Source organism: Mya arenaria, chromosome 6 (assembly GCF_026914265.1).
Source record: "Mya arenaria isolate MELC-2E11 chromosome 6, ASM2691426v1".
NCBI lineage: Eukaryota > Metazoa > Mollusca > Bivalvia > Myida > Myidae > Mya > Mya arenaria.
In genome coordinates, this window is record NC_069127.1 from 66,591,131 (window position 1) to 66,618,461 (window position 27,331).

The following is a 27,331-nucleotide window of genomic DNA, read 5'->3' on the forward strand; positions in this document are numbered from 1 at the left end:
GTTTTTAATGCGGAAAGAAAACAAACTTGGAGGAACGGTTTCTCTGTTACCTGTAAGAAACGCTATTTTCGATATGGACTCGTTTCTCATTGAAATGGCTTAATTGCACGTCCGACTGTTATGTCCAGTCGTAATATGCACGTAATGGTAATTTAAATTAAAATACACTGTCCTCAGGCAATTACGGACGTCTTCGAAAGAATTGAACAAAGGTGAGCAGCAACCAATCAATAACCTCTAGATAACACTTGTGTATTCTATTTTATTGTATAGTGATTTAATTTAAGCCAATAAGCTATCTTAGTATTGAATTCAGGAATATATGCATGTTAAGAAATATTTGTTTGTTTTTTCTCTCTTCGCGAAACGATAATGGAAATACGTACATGAATAATGGTTCTACATTAAGTAAAATCTTTTCGAAATAAACGACATTAAAAGAAATAAAGTTATTTGAACTTGCACGGATAAATCTCGTTTTGAAAATACCCGCAAATTGATGTTGTCTGACGAGAAATAAAATCTGCTTTTAAAATTAAGACAACATATTCCACGCGTTTGAAACAACCATCTCAGACATTGCGGGCGTTGATTTATTGATCATCAGTCATTTGTTATATCTTTTGTAATTTTGCAGCTGCAAGCTAGCCATGTAGACTAATGGTAAAGTAGGCAAAAACCCGGTTTGTGGGAAAATAACCTAGAGGTCATGCGCGAACCGCTGAACAAGCACATTAATAATACAAAAAATGACTGAATATAATTTTGACGGTCTTTTGCGACAAAAGCTTTCTTAACGATTTACTCAGAAAACAGACAACTCTCCAACTCGCGGAGGCACACGCACACGCACACGCAGAAAAGATTTAGTAGAATCACATCAATTCTTTCACTTTTTATAAGAACCTTAGCCTTCTAAGGTAGTCTATCATTTGTATCTAATACACATGTATAAGCATAAGTGTTAGTGACATACATGAACTTTCCTAACGCATTTTAACAAAATTGGCGACCAGAAACGTGATATGTTGGATGACGGTGTTGCTCTCTTATGTGATATGTTGGACGAAGGTGTTCCTCTCTAATGTGATATGTTGGATGAAGGTATTGCTCTTTAAGTGATTTGTTGGATGAAGTCCTTGCTGTCTTATTTCATATGATAGATGAAGTCGATGCTCTAATGTCATAAGTTGGTCATAGAAGTTGCTCTCTTAGTTCATATGTTGTATCAAGTCGTTGCTTTCTTATGTCATATGTTGGTCATAGTTGTTGCTCTTTTACGGTATATGTTGGATCTCCCTTTAATAATGTTATTATTGGTCTCTGTTATATAGCACGGATTTTTAATATATGCTCATTATAACATCTTCTTTTTCTTCCGAACGTCCTTTTCCTTCGGGACAGGACATCCTTTTGTATTCCGTAGATTCCCATACATGCTTAATTATGAAAAACAATTATCAGAGAATATTTCTTTTCAAAATGAGATTTTCGTTATTTCTTAAGTGGGCGTATGCAAAAGTTTGTCCATTTTAGGACCTCAAAAGGGACAAGAGATGCGGGCAGCGTGCACATATACTATCGGCGTCAGTGGTATTCTATTTGCAAGAGGCACTAGGTTTTCTGTTTCCAATTTGATGGTAAAAAATAAAAGATAACTTTGTTCGTAAGAAATATCATCAAACCACACAGTGAATATTTAACTTCAACACAATATATAGTGCATGTACTTTTCAGGAAATGGTTTTTCGTTAAGTTTTAAACGAAGTGCATTTCGAAGGGCCCCGGTGGAAATGGATATTTGGTCTGATCAAAGATGTTTGGAATTTTCTCAAAACAAATATTTCTCTTTCCTTAATCGCTCTATCGGTTGATTTATTTGGTCAGCGAATGGAAAATGCCCAATTTGTATTTACACAAAAATCTCCTTAATTATTAAGATCAACAGGCTGGAATATATTGAATACGGTTAACGATTATGATTAAACTGATATGTTCCTGTAAAGAAAAATACTTTTGTTGTATAATTTGATCATTAAAGTAGTCTGTCCACACAATAATACATTGTGGAAAGGGAAACATCATATGCACAAGGGAAGTTGGGGGAAATGCCTCCATGCCAAGTTTGAGAACCTTAAGCCCAAGCATTTCTCATTATCAATCGAAAAAGGTTTGGTTTTCTAAACGACCGACGGACAGACGGACCAACATGTGCAAAGCAATATATCCCTGCTTCTTCGAAGGGGTCATGATAAATGCAAATGAGGTTGATTTGATAGCAAATATAACAAAAACAGTTTCGTATAGTTTGTAGTTTGTGGAACTGTAATGTAATTTTATTACGACATTGATTAGTGTGAGGTAATCTTATTGGAATAATGGCTAAAGTTAGATTTTACTTTAAATCGATTAGAAAGACAAAGATTCTAGGCTTTAATGTTTACGTCAATAACTGTTGGCAAATGTTAGGGCAAGAGTGAGGTTGTGCGCCGGTAAACTTGTTTTGCCCCTAGCGAGGTCCTAAAGAAGTTCATTGAACGTCCCAAGAAGGTACTAGGATATTGAACAATATACAAGGTTTTTGCATCTGTTAACACCCCCTCCCCTCTAATGAGCTCATAAGTGATTCCATTCAACGTTCCAAGGCGATACCAGAAGATGTATCATCAGATGAGTGATGGCATTATTTGTTCATTAATGTATTTCTGTTTTCTTTGTGATGTCCTGTAAGCTACTTCAACCTTTTGATGCTGCAAGTGTGACGTTGAGTGCCTACTACTTCAATTATCGATAGGTGCGATCTTACTTTTTTTTCACTGTCCATGCCAAGGCTGTTTTCCCAACACTTACCCATAATGATATTTTGATATGAGTGTTACGTGTGAGTTGTCTGGTAGCATTGTGTATCTCTCGACTAGGATATGTGTTTAATGTGTCTGTTGTCTGGTAGCATTATGTCTCTCGCGACTAGGTTTATGAGTGTTATATATCAGTTGTCTAGTAGCAGTGCATGTCTCTCGACTAGGGATATGTGTTTAATGTGTCTGTTGTCTTGGAACATTGTATGTCTTTTGCCTATGGATATATGTGTAATGTGTCTGTTGACGTGCTGCATTGTGTGTTTCACGACTAGGGCTATGTGTTTAATGTGAATATTGTCCTGTAACATTGTTTGTATTTCGACTAAAGGTATGATTGCAATGTGTCTGTTGCTTTGTAGCAGTCTGTGTTTCTCGACAAGGGATATTAGGGTTATGTGTCTGTTGTCTTGTAGCTTTGTGTGTCTCTCGACTAAGAATATGCTTGTATTGTGTCCGCCGTCTTGTAGCATTGTGTGTCTCTCGACAAGGGATACATGTTTGATGTGTATGCTGTCTTATAGGATTGGATGCCTTTCGACTGGGGATATGTGAGGAATGTGTATGTTGTCTTGAAGCATTGTGTCTCTCGCGACTAGGTAATTTAGTGTTATGTATCTGTTGTATTGGTGAAGTGAGTCTCTCTCGATTAGGGATATGTGTGTAACGTGTCTGCTGTCTCATTGCATTGTGTGTGTCTCGATTTGGGTTATTTGTTTACTGTGTCTGTTGTCTAATTGCATTGTGTGTCTCTCGGCTAGGGATATGTGTGTAATTTGTCTGTTGTTCTGTAGCATTGTGTGTCTCTCGATTGTGTGATATTTCTGTAATGTTTTTGTTGTCTTGTAACATTGTTGTCACTCGACAAGGGTTTGTCTATATATTCTTTATTTACAAAGAATGATGGATCTCCTAGAGCTTCGCATGATTATTTGCTCGACAACACGCAAATTTGTAATTACGGTAATTATAGTGTATGGTGTCATGGAAATGATGCATCATGCTGGTTTTACTAAACAACAAATCTCTACACATTCTAATGATGAACGGTCAATGACAAATTCCTAATAACGTCAATTATGTTTTCCAATTTGTTATTTACAACGAGACCGTCTGTATTCTGTTTTTATTTAAACGAGTATATAAGGATATTTTAAAGGTTAAAGTTAAGGTTTAAGAGTAAAGAATATTACCCATTTTGATTGATACACAAGCTTATCATCATTTGGACATACTAGATATTTGATGTCAAACTTATGTGTTCTTCCATTTTTCGCTCCCCCAACAGCTAATCCGTCAAACAAAATATTGTTATATAATCGGAGATCTCCTTCGGTAAAATATATAAATGGCACATCAATCAGGACTTAAGTTTCGAAAGCGCTAAAATCTGGTTAAGAGTGAACTTATAAAATTCAACAAACTGGTCAGAGTAGGACTATATTCAGACAAGAATAATACGGCTAAACCTCAGATATGTACTTTACTAAATAGAACTCTAGGGAAATATATTATATTTTTTTAAGCCTATGACATTCATGTATTGGTTATTCTTTTATCGCTTTCGATGGCTTAAACTGTTCTGCAAAGAGTGTAAAAAACACAATTTAGCTTGCACGGACATTCTATGCATTGTCCTTAAAATGACCACATGATCAATAGTATTTATTAATACTATTTTATTGGCGCACATCTTTGCGTTTTGGGTAGACTTTGGTAACTCCCTCGTGCTTTATAATGGGACGAATTCGTAAACCACATACAGTTATAGAATTGGCTGTTTTCAAACACACAATTATGGACTTAATCTATATTCACCAGATATCTGTGTCCGTTACTATAAACTAGCTGTTATTGAAAATAAAATAGGTGTTTGTGATTGGGGAGTGTTGCTATACAACTGGTGTCAATAGTGAACTTTATGAGAGTGAACGCGGTCTAATGGCTTAGTTGTCCGCCTCTTACCCAAGAGGTTGTGAATACCTTCTTACGGCCGCTCAAATTGGACAATAATAATGGTTTCTACCCTAGAAACGGAATCGAGCGTGACTCTATTAGCTGTCAACTTTATTCACAATCGAGGTAAAAGAAATACCTTGCAACTAAAGAATAGTTTCAATTAGACAGAAACTGTCATATTTATACACAGAATATAGTTTTTTTCTTCTGAAAGATATTGCCACGATGTACTTTCGTATGCACTTAGCATTTGTATTACCATATTATTTAATATTTGTCATATTACTTCAAAGAACAATTCAGTATTTATCATACATTTGATTTTAAAGATTGATTTTGATAATAAACGGAAATAACACAAATTACAAGTAAAAGAACAATGGCAATCTAAATTTAAGAGTTATATATTCATGAAGTCAACAGTTCCAAGAACTGTTTCATAAAACACATTTATTCAACAGACACAAGTATATACACATATTCTCTGAACATATTTTGCTATGAGAAAACAATTATATAAATTTGGTTAAGGACACAGAACTGGCATAAAATAATGTCATCATTACGAGAAAAAGTCAACCTTGGTTTTACAATTTTATACACGCATTTCTACCTGACTAGGATGGACCATTGATATTATTATTCATAATATTAATTAGAATTGGTACATTTATACTTTGATGCATGGAAGGAAATATGAGCCAAATCAAATTGTACCACAACCTTTTTGTTAACTGCATTCAGCGGTTTGCTTCCGGATCATTTATTCCTAATACATAATTGTTAACCCAAGAGAAATTATTTCAGAAAGAGACAAAACAGTATTTTGGGTATGTTTATACAGTATGATAGTAATAACAAATGATTGTATAAAATATGTAAGTTTTGCTTTTGGTCTTGTGACGTTGTATTTTTCTTGTATCTTTGATTGTTTGAACTAAATCCATGTGCTTTTTATGTGATCTCGATAACATTTACGGCTTCAGGACTCTTTACTTAAGTTTCCTTTGTTTTATCAACACTATTATTATAGTATAGTTTATAACTGCCAGACGAAAAAACGAGCAATACGGTTGCATATTTCCAGCAATACTTGAATCTCAAGAAGTTGAAATTATTGTTATCTGGCTGGCAATCAATCTTTCGATAGAAGTTTTGTTTGAATGAGTATTTTCGTGAATCATGTACAGTAAATTTGTTTAGTCAAAGCGTACTGTAAGTACTTTGCTCAACACCTTGGCTCGAACGACCAAGCTATAATGGTGGCTGTGTCTGCCTTTTTGTTGTTGTAGGCTCCGGGCGAAACATATCAGCCATAAATCCTATAGTCCATGGTAAAACGGCACAGGTTTGGGCAATTGCTCATATCAGGCGGCACATGGACCTGTCGCAAAACTACCTTCAAATTCTGGTAATCAAATTTATGCCCTTGTTTTGTCCATGATACATGGCTGCAGGCAGCGGTCGACAGTGCGTTTTTATGTATGCGCCATCTGCTTTATCTCTACAATGGTAATCATGAAAATGGGATGCTAATTGTTAAACATTACCGACTGTCTATGTTGCTAGCGAAAGTCAGCATTACTATACCAATCCTCTTGGCCACAAAGGAGACCGTGTAACTCACAAACTTGTGTTTTGGTAATTGCTATGACGTTAGCGTCAGAGAGAATGCATGTTTAAGTACGAATTTCAATAGACAGTAAAAGCTACATCATTCTCAGTTTTTATTTTGAGTGAGTGAATATTATGAGACCTTAATTTTCTTCCCCATTACTAACTGTGTACTGCTTGAATCAAATGTATGAAATACTGAGAATTGCTTAACATTTTTAATATTCTGCGTACATAATTATACCTATTTAAATTGTGAGTGCCTGCTGACAGGGGTTAACACTCTAATTTGTGGTCTCATCGAGCGTACCAAGATTTTTTTGTTGTATTCGTTTGTCTGTTTGTGATTCGACCTTTTATGTGTTTGCGTCCAAAACAATATTGTTGAAGGGGTTTGACTACTGGGCCTGTCTCTGTAGGGTAGTACGACTCTTTCATTGCGCTCGAACGTTTCATTGGCAATTTTATCAATGTTTTAACCTATTATCCAGAGACAGGGAAATACGTGATGCCATTTGTCTTTCATGTTGATTGTAATTACAGCAGTGACCAATAATGAGTTAAGAAAATAATGGGATGTAACAGGATGTCTTGTCCCACGAGAGAATTTCGCTATGTACGAGCTAACGAGCAGTAGCATGGACAACCCTCGTTTCCTTAGGGAAATAGTAATTATGCTATCATAGAAAGAACAACCCGCTGGTCAAGGAAGAAACATTTGTTTTGTACATGAAAATACGGTTCCAAATGAGTTTGTCTCTCCTTTACGAGAAATAATGGTAACTAATTTTTCATCATTAGTCGACAGTATAATAATAATTTATTTCAGAAGAAGGATCCTCTTGAAGTGTAAAACAAAATAATTTTATAGAATGTATTATGTAGTTAAACACAAATATAAGGTTTGCTTATTATTTTATGGCTAACATCATTTTTACTAATGCCCTGCGATATGTTATGATACATCGCAAATATGACATAAAATGTCAAGACTTAGTTAAACCTCGAGCTGTTATATAACTTTCGTAGACTCTAAAAAACATCTCGTGCCTAAATAGCGTATACGAAAGTTGTTTTTGTTTTTCCACCGTCGAAACGACCTGAAAAAAATATATTTCCCTTATGCCACAAAGACAATTATTTGTATAAAAGCAGGTAAAGATTACCGCCTTGGAACAGTCAGTGAAAACTGGAGTTAACTGGTTAACTGTGGGGGTGGGGGAGGGGGTTCAAGCATTTAATTATAAGAGAAAAATATTACTTATTAGACAATAATTTTGGATCCCCACCTTGACCGTACTATTTAACTGATTTGTTGTAAACTGTGTTTAATTTCTTGAAAGTTCCCTGTTGTTTGGCTTCGACTGCTGGACTTGTAACTATAGGTGTCTTTCTGTTCCATGATGTCTATCTTGCGTAAGAATATTGTTCCATTAATTAGTTTGCCTGCTGGTTTTGTCACTATAGTTTTCTATGTGTTTCAATGTATCTGTCTTCTGCGTTCGAAAATTGAACTATTGCATAGTTCGGCTGCTGGTCTTGTTGAAAATACGGAGGATCTGCGCTTGTCACGAACTATTATTTCTAAAGGTTTAGAACTAGTTGACACGCCAAGGTTTGGTATAATTTTCCACTAAGAAACTGAAGATTTCCTTTTATTTTCCTTTCAAACAAGAAATGATATGTGTTTTCAATAGGTATATAAGACAACCTTTAATAATTTCAAAGAAACATAGAAAACGACATAAAATAGAATCCATGAAATAAGAACAGAACAATACTTACTTTAGCCTTAGAGTGTGTATATCCTTGATATGGGCATAACACGTCAACGTCTCGTAGAAGTTCACACGCTCGTATAGTTTCGCTTTCATATGTGTCTAAGGCACAGAGACAGGGTGCGTGGCAATGCCACACCTCCTCTAAAGCCGCACATCCCATCGCGAATTATCAATTACAACAAAGGCAAAATCAAGCTGATAAAACTTAGTTTATGAAACATGAAATTTATTTAATGAAAATATATCAACTGTGAGATGCATTGCTTTTTTGCCACATTGTGATGTTGAAGTATTAGTAACTAGTAATAAATCATAATTATCATATCATATAAATAAAAATGGATATAACTTTTAAACAAATCCAGGATTAAGTGGGATGAAAACAGCTTTATGTGCATCCAAGCTCTTCCATGTAAAATACCATACATTTTGTTCTACTACTTGACAATTTTAGTTATTAGGCAAAAAGGGTATAAACATTCTTGGTGACCTTCTTTATATGTGTAACATTATCTCAAAACAAAATTTGTTCACCATGTCTGACAGATGTCTGAGTAGAAAATTGACAAATGTAAGAAATTCTATAAACTTATTTCACTTATTGTCTCAAGGTCTACATCATATGGTTACAATATTTATATGAAAAACTACAAGTTCAATATTTATGCGAAAAACTACAGAAACGAGCTCAGTAGCAAAAAGTTTAAACATAAACCCCGTTTAATGGCACATCACAATGTGGCAAAAGTAGCAATGCATCTCACATTTGATATATTTTCATCAAATTAATTGAGTAAAAGAAACACACAATAATTCAAACATGAAATATATCTTTGAAATGAAATGCAGTCAGTCTATATTTTCTTTGGACATGGGCATGAATTAGACATTATTTTCAGCGACTGTTCAAAGTTTGGTATAAAGAATAAAATGGCAATAAATTGTTTAAGTGATCATGGAAATGAAATACTACATTACAAGTACAATCGCTTACCCCTAATAGTTCCACATACAATGTGGGTCTTCTATCGTTCGTGATAATGAATGAATATGAACAAAGATGAGGAATCTGAAAACGTGGAAATCATTGACTTGATCGGAATTAATCGTTTCTTCACCAAAGTACTATCTCAAGTATTTTCTTTAAGATAGTTTCAAAAATATACTTTGACACAATTACAATGAATCTTTATGTTGTGTGGTGTTGTTAATCCTGCCTGCTCATGCCATTCCTTTTGTAGCAGTGTTGTTGTTAATGGTCTTGTCTTTTTTGAATAATATTGTATGAATAAACATTTTGCCCTCAACCGCTTTCACCCCTTACCACCGCTTCATCGGGACTTCAGTTTAATTTCTGATTTTTTTTCTTGGCGGTAATCCTACTATATAACGGATACTATTTCTTGTAAAATGTGTGCTTATTTTTTTCGTGTTCCCTGTTGTTTATGTGGCTTTTCAACCTTGTACCATGAAACGTTTCTACTGCTAGAATTGTCCATAAGCTTTCCTTTGTAATATCGAAAAGCTGAAAAGATACTGGAAACCAATTTCACAGAGAACGTTGCATAACCACGTGTAATAGCGAAATTTATCTCTGTCTGTCAAACTTGATTTCTACATGAGAAGGATCTGCATTTGGCACGAACGGGTTTAATCAATTGACACGCATTAGGGAGCACGTTATGTTAAGTGCTATGCAAACACAATTTATATCTACATCATAAAAACAGTCACATATTTTCTTTCGACGTGGACATAGTAAGATTAAGTATAATTTTACGTGATTGAACTACGGAATAAAACCGCAATTAACTGTTAATTGTATAGTAAACATTGACTACATTGACAAGTACAATTGATATCAGATGGAACATGATATGTTAGTACGATCGATTACGATAAATATCGTAGGTAATTATTTCATGGTAAAGTGTTACTTGGGCAAGGTCTTTTTTCTCTACAAAGGTATTTATGTTTCTATTTTATTGTCCATGTTGGTATCTACATTGAACACATTCGTATGACATACTGTAGTTTAAGAGTGAAAGCAAGATCATATGTTTATGTGTATTAATCGGATACTAAATATAATAGATATGCCTTCTCCGGCCACTGCGTCACAAAAACATACATAGCAAAAACAATATTTGCAACATCTAGGGATATAACAGACCAAACTTACTGTCTTTATTGCGAGCAACATTAGCTCAACATAACTTATATCAATCGCCAAGCCACAAAGGAGACCTTTTAGGTCGAGATCCTGAGTATCTGTAATAGTGGCATACGCGTCGGAAACTATAAAACTGTTGAATGTTTTTGGGAAGCTGTTTCTTTAATATCGAAAATTCATTTTTGCCGATGACAGTTATATAAAGGATTTTCACAGGCCGTAATCATAAGGATTAGTTTTATTAGTGTTTTGGTTAAGTTTATATTTTTAGGCTTTAATCCTTAAACCCTCGATTAATATATACTCCTCTGAATCAAACTAACAAAGAAGTACATGCATGAAAGTACCACGTTCTCGATTCTGCGTATTAAATATAACATTGTATAAAGTTTGCTTGCCGTCTAGCAGATAACCTCTCCAGTTCTTATGTGGTGTCTTCGAGCGTATCTCTTATGTTACCCAAACAATATGTTGATATACATGGTTATAGCTTGTATGTGTTTTGTGCGTTTATCTGTTTGTGAACTAGCTTCGATCTGTTGTCACTTAACAAAATCATTGTATTGGTTCCTGGGTTTTCTCTTTTGGACTATATGTGTATTCCAACATACGCGAGTTCTTTCGTTTGAGCGGCACCTTTGAACATGTTTTATTTTATTATTCAAAAACTATGTGCAATACATGATGGTGACATGTCATTTATCTTTAACGTTTATTGCAATAATAGCATTGAGGAAGAAAGTACTTGGTTAATAATTGGATGCAGCAGGATGCAGCAGGAAGCCCTGTCTCCCGAGAGACGAGTTAACGAGTAGAGGCATGGACATCCATCGTTAAGATATAATGTTAACACTCTGTACAAGAAAATAAACAATTGTTTCGCCGAAAGAAATGAGTTTGCGAAGCATTTGTCGACTGTATAATTATGAAGACTATTGTTATGAAATTAATGACATCATTAGTCACAGTTCATTAGTTTAATACAGATTTAAGTCGATTCTAGTCGTTAAATTAAAGTATCTTAGTGTCATGTATTCGCTATTTTTACTACGTGTTTGCGTGTTTTGAACTTTTACCAATATTAAATTAACAAAACATCATTGTGTTGATATCATAAAAAAACTAGCTCTTAACCGCTTCATACCCTTCGAGATTAAAATGAAAACTTAAATAGGGCAAATCCTTACTTTTAACTTTCGGGCTTGCCATTGATGGCTGTGGTGAGGCAAATGCGCAATCTATTAACCTGAGTTGAATTAAAAAAAAAAGCCATACTAGCTATACATTTCACACCACGCTTATATCCCAATTACAAGACTGCTTGATATATCGAGTGTGCAATGAAAAAGATGTTGACCATTAATTGGTGTTTTTTATACATCACTGGTTTGTATATGAATTCTGTGATAGCATAATGCCTTAATTAACGAATAAGTGTAAACAATGTATTCCTATATTCCACATTTGATTTTACTAAATGAATATCTTTAGAAACACTTATCACAAATATAGCTTATGTAATGTATCAAGGGAGTTAATCTATACCGTTAACTATATATGCGATTGTTCGTATCACGGGAGATAATGTAATCTATGTAAAACGAATCATCTTTTTCGGTCTAGTTTTGTTCTGTTCAGTTTTGTCTATATGAAATCTATGTTTCCATTTCACATTTTGTCTATTTAACTATAATTGTGACTTTAAGTTTTTCTGCATAAAACGCCTTTCGAAAGAATCTTCTTTAAGAAAATTATAAAAAATAGGGATCCACACAATCAGATTTTTTTTCATTCACGTCCCTGCTCTATTTGTTTTATATTCATGTCGTCTTGTATACTGTTGTGGTTATAAACTTTTGGGCGCTAAATCGGTTTATACACCTGCCTCATGATTTCCTATGTTTTCACTGACTGGTCCATGTGGTAACCCCAGCTATGCGGTGGTACTTGCGTGTTCGCTGTTGTCTGTCTGGCTTAAGTAGCTGAAAATCAAAGGTGAACTTATTAAATGTTTACTGAAACCCACTTCCCAGGAGAGGATTGCAAAATCTCATGGAATAACAAGATGTATCTGTATGTCCGTAATTATTTTGTCACAAGAGTTATTTGCATGATAACAGTTGGATGTTTTGCTTATCAACTTTGTCCTGTAGTTTACATTGGTGTATTTACGCTGAAAAGAATATAATCTCAATTCTCGAGAAAACTGTGCATAGCCGTCTGTTCATATTCTCTGTCGGTCCAAAATCAATTCGATACGGAAAGGTTGTGCATTTGGCACCATATAAATGTTTCATAAGGTTGAAAACCTTTCCACATGCAAAGGAACGTACTTTTGGTACAGTCTTTTTTATGAGTAATGATGTTTGTCTTTTTCCTTTGTAGCATTAAGTAATCTTTATTGTCACGCGGTATAGAAGAATAATCCGAAAATAACATGTAAGCATGGAGAGAAAATAAAGGAATACATTTAAATATATCTCCTTTACTGGTAGTTTACAGAGTTCCTTATTGGCATGTTAGGACAGGTTTAAACACGATTGGACGAGTCATATGGAGTTAATGCATCGACAATGCATTCTTAATTTCATGCTGGAAAACTATTTTATAAAGTGCTGTTTAACATTGATATACATTTGAAATTGAATCGTTTCTCATTTACAGTGCTTCTTAATTGGACGTCCGAATTCTAAATTCTAGCAGGGAGATAAATGGTCATTTTAATAGTTATACACGGTTCCCATGCATCCAACTTCAGTATGAGAATATGCAAAATGGCGACTACCAGCCAATCATTCATATCTAATAAACATATGCAATAAAGTTTTTAATGTTTGCCAGTATATAAGCTTTTATGAACGCAGTTGGGCTGGTTAAAATGTGTACTGTCAGAAGGACTCCACGCGTACTTTAACCAGCCCAATTGCGTTCATATCCCAGATAATAACATCAACCACGCAATTCATTAGTTATATTCACTAGAATAGTTTATAATTTATTTTCGGAACTGTTATAAATACTTATTTCATTTTAAAAACAACTTTCAGTAATTCTTTCTCAACCATTCTCTAAATAGAACGACCCATTCGTAACTGGAAATAGTTTGTCATATGACGTCAAAACAACGCGGGAAAAATAAACAACTGCATAGTTGATTTTTAAAGTAAAATTGAAACCCTAGTGACAAAAATTAAATGCAATTTATAAATAAACAATTTTCAACATGTCTATTTAATGTTTACGTGGCCTTCTGACACAATTAAAACCAAAACAAGATAAAGAATTTTCAATGTACTTGTATATTTATACGCGATCCGAGCATATCCGAAGTGTTGATTTCATCGGATGATAATCGTAATTGCCGAAAGGCCGTCATTCAAGGAATGGAAGTGTAGGTGTAAATATAACGTTGTAATATACAATAATTTGATATTCATTCGAAACTCAACAGACACAACCCGCTAGACACACACCTACATTCCCTTTGTTTGTTTAACAATTCACATAGCAATAGTCAAATTACAAACATACAAACACATGCGTTTTGCATTAGTACGTACTCATGGATATAAAGTGAAAGCTTCACACGAGCCCGAATGTTAGTTGTTCCAAGAAACTAGAAAACCCAAACCTTCTGACATAGTTTCGATCCGATGACTCAAATAAACAATACATTTCTTAAGTGTTATTGACACAAATGACAGTTTTTGACGCATTTGAACACAAATTAGCGAAATACAGCGACAACACACATGACTCGGGAGATGCGAAAGAAACAATCGAGTTCTTTTTTACGCTAACTTAATTACTATTACCGGAACAAAGGATCGAGGAACCAGCAGCTCTCATTATTAATGGTCCGTTGTGGGTTGGTGGGAACTCGTGTTGTAATTGATATTTGTAACTGTATTTGGCAATTGCTGTAGAAATATATTCATCTCTGTGGTATTTAAATCGTAAACTATTGCTCGATATCTGATGATGGTGGGTATTGGTCGTTTATACTGTTTTGTTTATGTATGTAGTATAAAGTATGCACTAACGTTAAGGAAAAAAGTAAATATAAAGCCGCAAAACATCATCTTTTATCCTTTCTAAACAAAACTAACGCTGTTCTCTGCCACCACACTAGCAAGTACTGTCATGGCAATGGCTAATACTTTGATGTAGAAAGTGATGCGTTCTCATTACTGTCAATGAAACAGTTTAAACATAGCGAAAAGTGTAATGTACATGTTGTTACTGCAAGATTTCATTCACTTTGTGCGTCCGAGTGATCCCTCTTCCGGAATTATTTCCCCTCTCTTTTAGGGAAGGCATATGCTAATATTACTATTAAGTTGGTAGTTTTCGACTCCAATGTACATGTCCCTCGGAAAGCATATCCTTTTCCAAACAATAACTTGCCCTTAATATTTAATATTTACTGGAAAAAAAAACCCATCGGGGTAATGTCACAGCCTTGCTCCATGTTTCTTGTTTGTATTTTTTTGTTTTTGTGTTCTGTGTCTTTTAAGTTTACCCTATGCATTTAAACGGGGTTTATTTTTAATTTTTAGGCTATTGAGCTTGTCTTCTGTAGTTTTTCACATACGTATTGCTGTCGTCGGCATCGTCTTCATCGTCATGGCCATTTTGGCGTCCTGTGAAGGCTATCGCTGTCAATAGTTTGACTACTCCTTAAAGATACACAATGTATTCACATGAAAATTAAAATAAAATGCAATGTCAATATGTTTACTATTCAGATAATCGTTACCTTATTCTGGCTAAGTATGTTTGAGGCATAACATGAATTTAACATTGGTTTACTATAAAAATAAAATAACCACAAGAGCAGACACGCCTCGATGTTCTTTTACGAATATATCTCTTTTGTCCAAATGTATTGAAACATTTTTTCCTCACACCTTAAAACTCAAAATATAACAGAAAGCATCCTGACTATCAATTCATTTTTCCGTCTCTGACTCTGTTATAATTAACGGTACATAATAACGCGGAGCCGACATCGATTCTTATCAAAAGTCCTTTTAGGCTATGAGGAAGTTTGTTTGTAAATTGATATTAACAATTCTGGCTGTTGATCGTAATGATGACGTTAGTTTATGCCAGTCATGTTTCCTTTTACCAATTTATGCCATTGTTTTCCTATGATAAAATCTCTTTAGAGACATTTTTATATATTTCTGTCTGTGATGAACACTGAAGGGGAAATAAAACCGTCATTAAACGATATAGAAGCAATATAATTCAAGGGGAATAGTAATGGAAATATATATGTGTGTGTAGAATTCTGGTATTTGTTGTGTTTCAAATCGGATGCAACAAACCCGTTAGGTAAAATTAATAACTTGTTTATCGGATTTCCCGCACCTATTTCTTCAGAAAAGCAATTTTTTTTATCACTTGCGCCCGCACCATCTAAAAAAATTTAGATATTTTGTTTTTACGAGCGCTAATTTGTTTAGTAGAATGTAGCCTTTTTCATCAAAGCACCGGCTAGTCTCAATCATGCAGCCGCTCTAATTAGAGTCAATGAACGATATAGACCCGGATACAAGCGTCTAGATGATCGAGACTAAATTGGCAAGATTTCGGTCGACGTTATATTCTATACACGCTCACGGTCTGACCATTGGAATCTATACAGCCTTAAATTTTTCCGTAAAGTAAACCATGAAACTGTTGACTGCGACAATTTCAACTAGTTCTATTTCTTTTAAGGAATTATAACTTGGACTTCCAATATGTCGACATGGATAAACAGCCTCAAGTCAACTTTGTAAGTGCTCCGTCACCATGATTTGTCGCTGTGGTACGAAAGGATTGGGATCAAGTATGCTAACAGTAAAAGATATATGATTTTACTTTGACGTTTGAAATATCAAAGACGAATATTTGAATGTTATTTTATGTATGTTTTGTTTGGTTCATAATGGTTCTTTGTCAAGTGTAAGTCCCACAAACCTTCTTCAAAGTTGAAGTCACTATTGCAGTTAATTGTAACCAAAACAAAAAAGCCAAACCACAAAGTATGTTTTAATATATTTTGCCTAATACTATCGTACAGGCCATCCATATAGCATACTTTTGTTGTAAAAAAAAACATCTTAATATTTGCACAATAGGTTTTAAGACTTTGATTTTTTGAAGTTGGACAACAAAAGAAAGATTTTTCATAGAATTGTGATTTAATTGCAGTATGTACTCGTGGCAAAATGGTGTTCGAGCGTTGGCGAATAAGGATTTGCTTGCAGCGTTGAAGAACGATAATGTGTATGTTGTATTTGTTTTCTTCTATATATGTGAATACTGTGTTAAACTTTAAATCTTGCCATGAAATAAGTATCATGCATTCCAATTTCAATTTGCCAGTATTACTATACCAAAATCCTAAAAGATCCTCTACAACTAAACTTTGTGCAAAAATGTTTTTTATACATGTGAAATTCTTGTAATTTCCTGCTAATAGCATTTATTCCTGTATTGCATATAAACTGATAAATGCCCAAGATTGCCAAAAAATTGCTAACTGCTGATCTTTGATAAATGGGAATGCTTTTAATTTATATCTTTATTATTTATTTTTTTCAGGCAAAGAACTGAAAGAAAGGTTCTCTTAACATAAAAGTAAAGAAATAATGAAGTTCACACTACAGTTGACAATCTGGATGTGTTTCCTTTGTTATTTGAACATGATTTATTTTAACTTACATAACAAGTATTCACTACAATATTGAATATCTATATTTATTTAATAGTAATGATATTCCATTAAACATGGATATGGGAAAAAAAATTCTTTGACAGTGCAAGATAAGATAAATCCAGACATAGTCAGAGTCTTCAGTTAACTTGGATGTGTTCCATTTGTTTCATCCACATACTTGAAATTTGTCTTGTAACTACATGCATTTTTATGAGGTTAAGTGGTGAGTTATCAACCTTTATCATAACATTTTCTTATTTGGGGATAGTATGTATTTATGTTGACACTATGTGTACCTTTATTCTCTTCATTTTTCTGTACGAAACAAGACCAAATGTGTCATTTTAGTTTAACCATTTTAAACTGTATTTATTATACTCTTCATTAAATAGCCATTCGTATATTATCAAACATTTTAACAAATTTAAATGTGTTGTTATTTTGATTATATTGTATCGGTGTCATAGGGTACATGTCCATTCCTAGCCTTCAAGATAAAACTGATACATTCTTTGTTTTAAAATGTGTTCTTTATGCATAAACATATAGAGTGGCTACAGAGAACTCAACACTTAGCATTTTTCTTACAAAATATCTAAGGGTTTCCCTGCATGTGATTGCTACATTCAGTGTACCTTATGTTATATAATACATTATATATGATCAATACAACAGGTTAAGAACCAAAGCTGTTGTTAAATACTTTTTAAAAGCTGTATATGTACAAGACAATACTGAGACTGTATAGACACCAATGTTTGTCCCAACTTGAAGATGTATAGATTCCAATGATTGCCTTGAGTTGAGGCTGTATAGATTGTAATGTTTATCTAAATTTGAGGCTGTATAGATTTCAATGATTGCCTTGAGTTGAGGTTGTATAGTTTAATGTTTATCTAAAGTTGAAGCTGTATAGAATCGAATGTTTGCCTTCAGTTGAGGCTGTATAGATTCCAATGATTGTCTTAAGCTGAGGCTGTATAGATTCCAATGTTTGTCGCTGACTTGAGGCTACATAGATTCTAATGTTTGTCTACAGTTGAGGCAGTATAGATTCCAATGTTTGTCTTAAGCTGAGGCTGTATAGATTCTAATGTTTATCTTAAGTTGAGGCTGTATAGATTCTAATGTTTGCTTTCAGTTAAGGCTGTATAGATTCTAATGTTTATCTTAAGTTGAGGCTGTATAGATTCCAATGTTTGTCTTAAGCTGAGGCTGTATAGATTCTAATGTTAATCTTTAGTTGAGGCTGTATAGATTCTAATGTTTGCTTTCAGTTAAGGCTGTATAGATTCCAATGTTTATCTTAAGTTGAGGCTGTATAGATTCTAATGTTTGCTTTCAGTTAAGACTGTTTAAATTCTTATGCTTATTTTAAGTTGAGGCTGTAAAGATTCCAATGTTTGTCTTAAGCTGAGGCTGTATAGATTCTAATGTTTATCTTAAATTGAGGCTGTATAGATTCTAATGTTTGCTTTCAGTTAAGGCTGTATAGATTCTAATGTTTATCTTAAGTTGGGGCTGTATAGATTCCAATGTTTGTCTTAAGCTGAGGCTGTATAGATTCTAATGTTTGTCTTCAGTTGAGGCAGTATAGATTCCACTGTTTGTCTTCAGTTGAGGCTGTATAGATTCCAATGTTTATCTTAAGTTGAGGCTGTATAGATTCTAATGTTTACTTTCAGTTAAGGCTGTATAGATTCTAATGTTTATCTTAAGTTGAGGCTGTATAGATTCCAATGTTTGCTTTCAGTTAAGACTGTATAGATTACAATGTTTATCTTAAGTTGAGGCTGTATAGATTCCAATGTTTGTCTTAAGCTGGGGCTGTATAAATTCCAATTTTTGTCTTCAGTTGAGGGTGTTTAGATTCTAATGTTTGTCTTCAGTTGAGGCTGTATAACGTCCAATATTTGTCCAAATTTGAGGCTGTATTGAGTCCAAGATCTCTCAAATTTGAAACTGTTTAGATTCCAATATCTGTCGTAATATGAAGCTGTATACAGTCCAATGTTAGTTCTACGTTGGAGTTGAAAAGAGTCCATTGTCTGTCCTACTGTGTAGCTGTATAGAGTCCAATGTTGATCGAACTTGGAAACAGTGAGATATAATTGTTTATGTCCTTGCAAAGTATTTATTTTATTTAAAATTGTCATCTTTTGTCTTAAACATTATCTGAAATCTCAAAAAATGTGGATAAAGAAATTTTTATATATTTTACGACATTTCAATTGAGCGTGTATAAAATATAACGTCGACCCAAGATTTCACTTCCTGATTCTTGAAAATAACGTGCACAAATGACAATTCTACCACCATTTAAAGTTTGATTAAATTTTGGACAAATGTGTTTGTTTTAATTTGGCTTCCGCTTAAAGTAAACGTATATATACTGGGCAAGAAGTGCTGAATTTCATCGTGAATTACAGTGATTAACCAAAGTTTGAATTTGGTTAGGACATGTTTGACGGGAATTCGAATGACCATTACCTTTAAAGACAGTTTTCAATCGATCTTCTATACCTACTACACCTGTCCAGGTAAAAACTTCAGATGTGTATTCTAACTTCTTTGTTGTTAGCAAATATGATGTATTTTTTGTATTATTTGTTGCCTTCAAAAACAAACATTTAATGATTTATGCACGTTTGTTTTTATTTTGCTACAGGTCAGAGTATAGAGTTTATTTAATTCATATGCACAGAGGCGGTAATCACGTGGTACATTGTTTTGATATCAAGCACTAAAAAATGCTGCGTCCAGTGAGACGGTATGTATTTTTGTTTATTTTCTCTCCATAATTAAACAATTAAATTTTCTAACTTCAACCATGTGTTATCATCAAACTGTTTCAGTAATGCATATTACATTATACTACAATGAACATTTATGTATAATATCGCTTATTAAAATTTAAGATTCCTCCGATGCAGCGATCATAAAATTCCTGTCCTCATGAGGCAATGAGGGCATGCTTGTGGTGGAGGCCTTGGTCGCTGATGAGTCAATGTTCGTGGACAGTAGGATGACGCTAAAAATTAACCTGACTGACACTTCCTACGTGTTTCATGCAATCCCATGAGTTTTCCCATTCGCAAAAAAAAACATCAAACAAGCCGGATTGTGTATATTTTGTAAATATTAGTCAAAAAGGATAATAAAAATGGTGTCAGTCTGTGTGATTGGAAAAAGGTATTAATCACACTTTGTGTTGCGAATAAATGTTTGTAGATTTTTTAGATGTCGATGTGTATGTTCAAACTATATATGGAAATCATTCAAGCGTTAAATATTTATGCTGATTGGTTTTTGTCTATGAAAAAATGTTGCATATTCTTGTATTTGCTTGAAATATTTTTTGCTATAATATTATAAGAAATTGACACAATCAGTATTTGCAGTACAAAATAAGTATAAGTGTCTTTTGTATTTCTATTGCTTGTCTAAATTTGAACAAGATATCTAAAAAAATTAAGGAAAATCTGCAAGTTTAAAAAAGATAGGCGTTAAATTCTGAGAAAGCCTAAAATTAATCTGGCGCTGGCTGGAATTTTCTGTGACATATTTGGTGCTGAAATGGTTTACAATACGGTGTAGGATTTTTGTAAATTCTCTTCCAGAACTAAGATGGCTACCAAGGCCAATTGTGTAGACATTGCAAGAGTGATAGCTGTAGTTTGATTGCAAATGCCTATATATATATATATATATATATATATATATATATATATATATATATATATATATATATATATATATATATATATATATATATATATATATATATATATATTGTGAGTTATTTTACCTTAGTCACCTTGTCTGGTCATTTCCATGGCATGAGTATAACAATGTATTTTAATAGAGAATTATTTTTAACCAAGTTTTCATAAGGAAAAGTGGAAAACCTAGTTAATAGATTTGAATATGCCATTGGGCAGGCAGGTGGCTGTGACCATTGGCGCTTGTGTCCAGGCTTTAACTTAGCCATTCATAGTTTTGTTTGAGAAAAAAAAATCAAAAAGATTTAAAAAAAAACTCGAAAACTGTGGTTTTGAGTTCTCTCATTTATTAAATATTTTAAAGAAATACATTTGCTTGATCTCAAATAGCAAATCTCAAAACTAATATGTGTATAGAATTATCTTTTAGTGTTATCATTCTTTCACTGGATGTTATCCTTGTACTGTTTACTTACAATATCATTGTTTAGTTAATAAGTGAATAAAATTTGAGCAAAAGTGAGTTAAATGACTATATATATTCGTTTGCTCTTCGCTCGCTCCTCTTTTTTTGCTAAATGCAAAACAAATATTTTTATTATTATTTCGCTCGCTCGCCCCATTATTTGTAGGAAAATATCCGATGAACAAGTTATCAATTTGGTGTGGCCTTATGCTTTATAAACGCAGTAGGGCAAGCGAGCGAATGACCAAGCGCGCTTCATGAACTTTGCTCGCGTGCGGTACTGTGTTCATACGGGATAAATGCAAGACAACTTTTAATTATTAATATGTGTTAGGACATTACATTTTTAAGTTTTCGTCCCTCGCTCATTGACGTTTAGCTCCTCTGCTTGTGCCTCATAACATATTTATATTTAGATTTTTTGACTTTTTGCCTTGTCCGTGTACTTTTTTTTCTCGTGTAGGCTTAAAATCAAGGATCACAGTTGAATAAGTCGGTTTTTATTTTACTGACCAGCGAAACTGTAGACAAAACATGGATTAAAATAGCTCAGTTTGAACTGAGCCATTGTCATGTCAGTGTAATCAATGTTTGTTTTATTGCATAACCAACCGGGAACAAATGAATGTGGCCACACTTGAAGACATTTGATCAACGGGTCAGCAGCCTTCGAATCTTTTCCTTATTTAATTTTATCTTTGATAAGCATCCAGGGAGTCGTTAGAGGTCTCCTTCTTCGGCGTCAAATGCACAAGCTCCTCTTGTATTTCCTTGTTCTCCTCCACTTGAGAATAGATAGCTTCGTCGACTTTACGCGAAAGCCTTTGTGTTCGGTCGAGCGCCATTTTCTTGTGCCGCCATTTTTTTGAAGTCAAATACTGGACGTCTAGACGGGACGACATTAAACTGAACAAAGACATGATCGGATTAACACATAAGCGACTATGGGTGACTGCGCATAAAAAGTAGTTCCCATTTTATAACATTTAGGCTAAAATGTGGTAAATTAGATAGTAAAGCGTTTTGAAACTATTTTATAGGAATCATTCTTTGCTACATGAATTGTGCATAATATAATTTTATGCGTAAACTTATTATTAACAAGTAGCAAAACATTTCACTAAAATCTTAGAATAAAAAACGCTCCTGCCCACGAACATCTTTTGTTAATTTTGTGACGTAATGTTGCATTAAAAAAACATTCTCGCAATGCTCGGCTTCATTATATTATTGATATTTTTTCAGTTATATTGTTTACTTCGTTTCCGACTAATAAATTAGCGATAAGCGAATTTTGAATACATTATAAAAGGACATAAAATTTTGCCGCTCGGTGGATATGGAAATTTTGCCATCTCAAAAAAGCTTGGTATTTTCCCAGACCGAGACCGACCAGTTCTCCTTTCGTTATAAGTTCAATGCTTGATAAATATTCCAGCGAATAGAAATTGCCACATTTGCATTTGCACGAAATCCTCAAAATCAACAATCAGAAAAGATGATGAATTTGGTAAAAGATTAATATTTAAATTGTTATTTGAAGAAAAAAACGATATCTATTATGTGCAAATATTTGAAATAAATCAAAGAATTTAGTGCAAAAGACGTCATCAGGAAGCACTCAATATATGAAAATAATGAAAATATCACTGCTTGCTTTGAATAAGATTGTTTATTAATATGTGCTTTCCGGTGATTTCAATAAATTATCAGTGAAATAAGAATGGCTCTCATTTCAAAATCAAACGTCAGCTTGCACAGGGCTGGAACATAATTTCATCGACATCGCGTACGTTCGTGTACAATTTAACGCGCCTTTTCTGAAACAAAACTACAATTAAATGTCATTTAATATCCATTTTAGTCAAATGATGAAAACCTATCGTTTTCACTTAAAAATCGGAACATGTTTTACCTCGTGAACACCAAAAGTAAATTTTGAACTAGTAGCTATGCAACTCGTGAAATATCTATGGATGCTCACTCCTTAAAAATATTACGAAATAACATTGACACAAACAGTAATCCACTCTGTAGTGACAACAAGTGTAATAGCGTTTGGCAGCCCTACATGTAGCTTAAGCGACATTATATTGTCAAGAGGTACTACATTAACATGTGACTATTCCAATGAGCAAGACAAAATAAACTGCTTCAGACGAACAATAAGACGGATAAAAACTACTACTAAGTAGCATGCTAGCAACATTGTTTACAACCCATGATTTACTTACTCGATACGCTACATGCATAAACTATAAAGCCACAATTAAGGTAAGTCGTATGGTTTAGAGGTTATTTTACAGTCCGTTTGAAATCTTAGCAGTCATTCTTATACTAGTCTATGTACTTGTCACACTGAAAACACATACTATAATTAGTCCACATCTACTCAAAGCGTTCGAACTACACCAATGATTTCTCGAACGTTTTTTTTCCATTGGAAGGAACACCATACGATAAAAACCGTTGATTAAAAGTTTTAATTTAAAACATATCATTCTATTCGGGGATGTTTATGCCATGTTAACAAAATGCATTCAGCCAGCTCAAGAAAGTTGGAATTAATTATATTAAAAAATTACTATCAGTAAGCGAGAGTCATGGAGCAGATGTAACGAAAATGCATTTTTGTTTTCAATCCGGAAAGAAACTTGGAGGAACTGTTCTCCTGTTGTTAACAAACGCCTCTTTTGATATGGACTCGTTTCTCATTGAAAAGGCTTACTTGCACGTCCGAATGTTATGTCCAGTCGTAAGATGTACGTTATGATAATTAATATTAAAATACAATGTTCTTAGGGAATTACGGACGTCTTCGAAAGATTATTGAACGCAGGTGAGCAGCAACCAACCAATAATCTCTAGATAACACTTGTGTATTCTATTAAATTATAAAATGATTTAATTTAAGCCAATACGCTATCTTAGTATTGAATTCAGGAATATACGAATGTTACAAAATATTTGTTTGTTTTTTTTCTCAGCGAAACGATAATGGAATTACGTACATAAATAATGGTTCTACTTTAAGTAAAACCTTTTCGAAATAAACGAGATTAAAACAGAAGTAAAGTCATTTAAACTTGCACGGATAAATCTCGTTTTGAAAATGCCCGCAAATTGATGTTGTCTGACGAGAAATAAAATCTGCTTTTAACATTAAGACAATATATTCCACGCGTTCGAAACAGCCATCTCAGACATTGCGGGCGTTGATTTATTGAGGATCAGTCATTTGTTATATCTTGTGCAAGTTTGGAGCTGCAAGGCCTGCAGACTAAATGGTGAAGAAGTAAAAAAAACTGGTTTGTGGGAAAATGAGCTAGAGATCATGCGCGAACCGCTGAACAAGCACTTTAATAATACAAAACAATGACTGAACAGAATTTTGAAAAGAAAACACACGACTCTCCAACTCGCGGAGGCACACGCATACGCACACACACACACAAAGAAATGATGTAGTGGAAATACATCAATACTATCACTTTTTATAAGAACCTTAGCCTTCTTATTTAGTCTTATCAATTGTATCTAATAAACATGTATACGCATAAGTGTAAGTGACATACATGAACTTTCCTAATGAATTTAACACAAATGGGCAAACTGCAACACATCCGGCTAGGGAAAAGCGTTAGAAACAGGAGTTTTAGTCAATGCGAACTTCATTACAATTACCAAAACACAGGATCTAGGTACCAACAGTCAGCAGGATCTCGTGTGTAATTTAAGTAATGCTGACTTGTGCTTGCAATCATAGCATTTGGTTTTGTTATTCCTGTGAGTAGAAATATCCCAGAAATGTTACTTGATTATATCATTAGTTAGTCATAGTTACCAGAGAGCTTATTCATTTCATTGCTTGGAAATCGATTCTTTTGTATACACATGTATGAATGTTAGAAATTCAAAGAGAAAATTTTATTTACACACAGACATTCAAATTATACAATTGAAACTACAAACCAGTAGCCCCAATTTTAATGATTTGATGTAAACTAATAAGAACTAGGCATTTTTTCGCATTCCCGACCGTTAAATATGGCTTAAAACTTGCCTCGGGTATTTCACCTACAGGTTATGAATATGAAAGACATTTGCAATAGTGCTTCACATCCTCTTAGTAAATATATGCATAATTTGTATTATCGTTCAAAAATTGCCATCGTATTTACAAAACTGTATTGTTGACTGTCAATTATTTCGTACACTTTCAGCTACAATCAAACGACATATTCAATATGTTGGATTTATTCGGTGCTCTCTAATTGCATATCATAGATGTTGTCGGTTCCTTCTAATTACATACGGTGGACGAAGTCGGTGCCTTCTAATTAAATTTGGTGGTATAGTCGGTGCTCTCTTATTTCACACGGTGGAAGTAGTCGGTGGTCTCTAATTTCACACGGTGGAAGTAGTCGGTGGTCTCTAATTTCACACGGTGGAAGTAGTCGGTGCTCTCTATTTTCACACGGTGGAAGTAGTCGGTGCTCTCTTATTTAACACGGTGGAAGTAGTCGGTGGTCTCTAATTTCACACGGTGAAAGTAGTCGGTGCTCTCTATTTTCACACGGTGGAAGCAGTCGTTGCTCTCTAATTTAACACGGTGGAAGTAGCCGTTGCTCTATAATTTCACACGGTTGAAGTAATCGTTGATCTCTAATTTCACACGGTGGAAGTAGTCAGTGCTCTCTAATTTTACACAGTGGAAGTAGTCGGTGCTTTCTAAGTCATATGATAGAAAAAGTCGGTGCTTTCTAACTATTTAGAGGATAAAGTTGGTGCTCTTAGTTCATATGTTGGATGAAGGTGTTGCTCTCTAATGTGATATGTTGAATGAAGGTGTTGCTCTTTAAGTGATATGTTGGATGAAGTCGTTACTCTTTTATTTCATATGTTAGATGAAGTCGATGCTCCCTAATGTCATGAGTTGGTCATAGACGTTGCTCTCTTAGTTCATATGTTGTATCAAGTCGTTGCTTTCTTATGTCATATGTTGGTCATAGTTGTTGCTCTTTAACGGTATATGTTGGATCTCCCTTAAAGGGACTGTGTCACAGATTGGCACCAAAAAAGTTAATTTCTGTAACGAATCTCAGGACAATTATCTAATATTAGCGAAAAAAAAGAAGAATGCATTGAAACTTATCAACTGAAGTACCACTTAGTTTAAAATTTATTTAAATCTAGCATTTAATTCGTATTTTTCCATTAAAAAAGATTACTGGGTATGTCTACCAGGTAGAATTCATTCCTTATGCGTGATTGGCTAGTCGGTGTTATCACGTGATATTACCGAGGTAGGTGTATAGCTTAATTATGTCACCTGATTATAATAAGCCTCTGTAGCTCAATGAGTAAGACGCTGGACTTCAATTTTTGCGACGCGGGTTCGAACCAGGTCTCCGACACATTTTTTTTTACATTTTGGTACTTTATTTTACAATTATGATATCAAAGCGTAACACATCCAATGTGTCCAAATCGGATGTCTCGATGTATTAGATATTTAAGCAAAGCTATTATGTAATGGAGTTAATGCATATCACAAAATGTATTAGCTAATTGACAGTGAATACTTGTCACATTTCCATTTTCTATCTGCCCATATATAACAGTTACGCCGAGAAAAGGTCACCCCATGCAGATTTATGTTTAGGAAATATCTTCACCTACTTTTGTTAAAACAAATCTGGAATACCTCCGCTCCGGAATGTTCTATACCTTGATTCTGAGTGACGTTTTACAGCTACAGGTCTCTTTTCAGAAATATCAATTTATGCTTTATTTATGTTTAAAACTTGTTAACGTGACCATAAACATAAAAACGTGTGTGATGAAGTTCCGCAAAAGTTCAATACGAACACTTTCATCTCATACACGTTAAATTCCACAACATAAATTTGACTTGATTCAAGAACTGTGTACTGTATTTATTGATTACTGTTGTTTTCAACTGACGTAGTTTTTGAGATGCTAGAATTGTAGATAAGGGCGGTTAAACACGCAATTAATGGCAACTGTAAAGCAAGAACAAAAT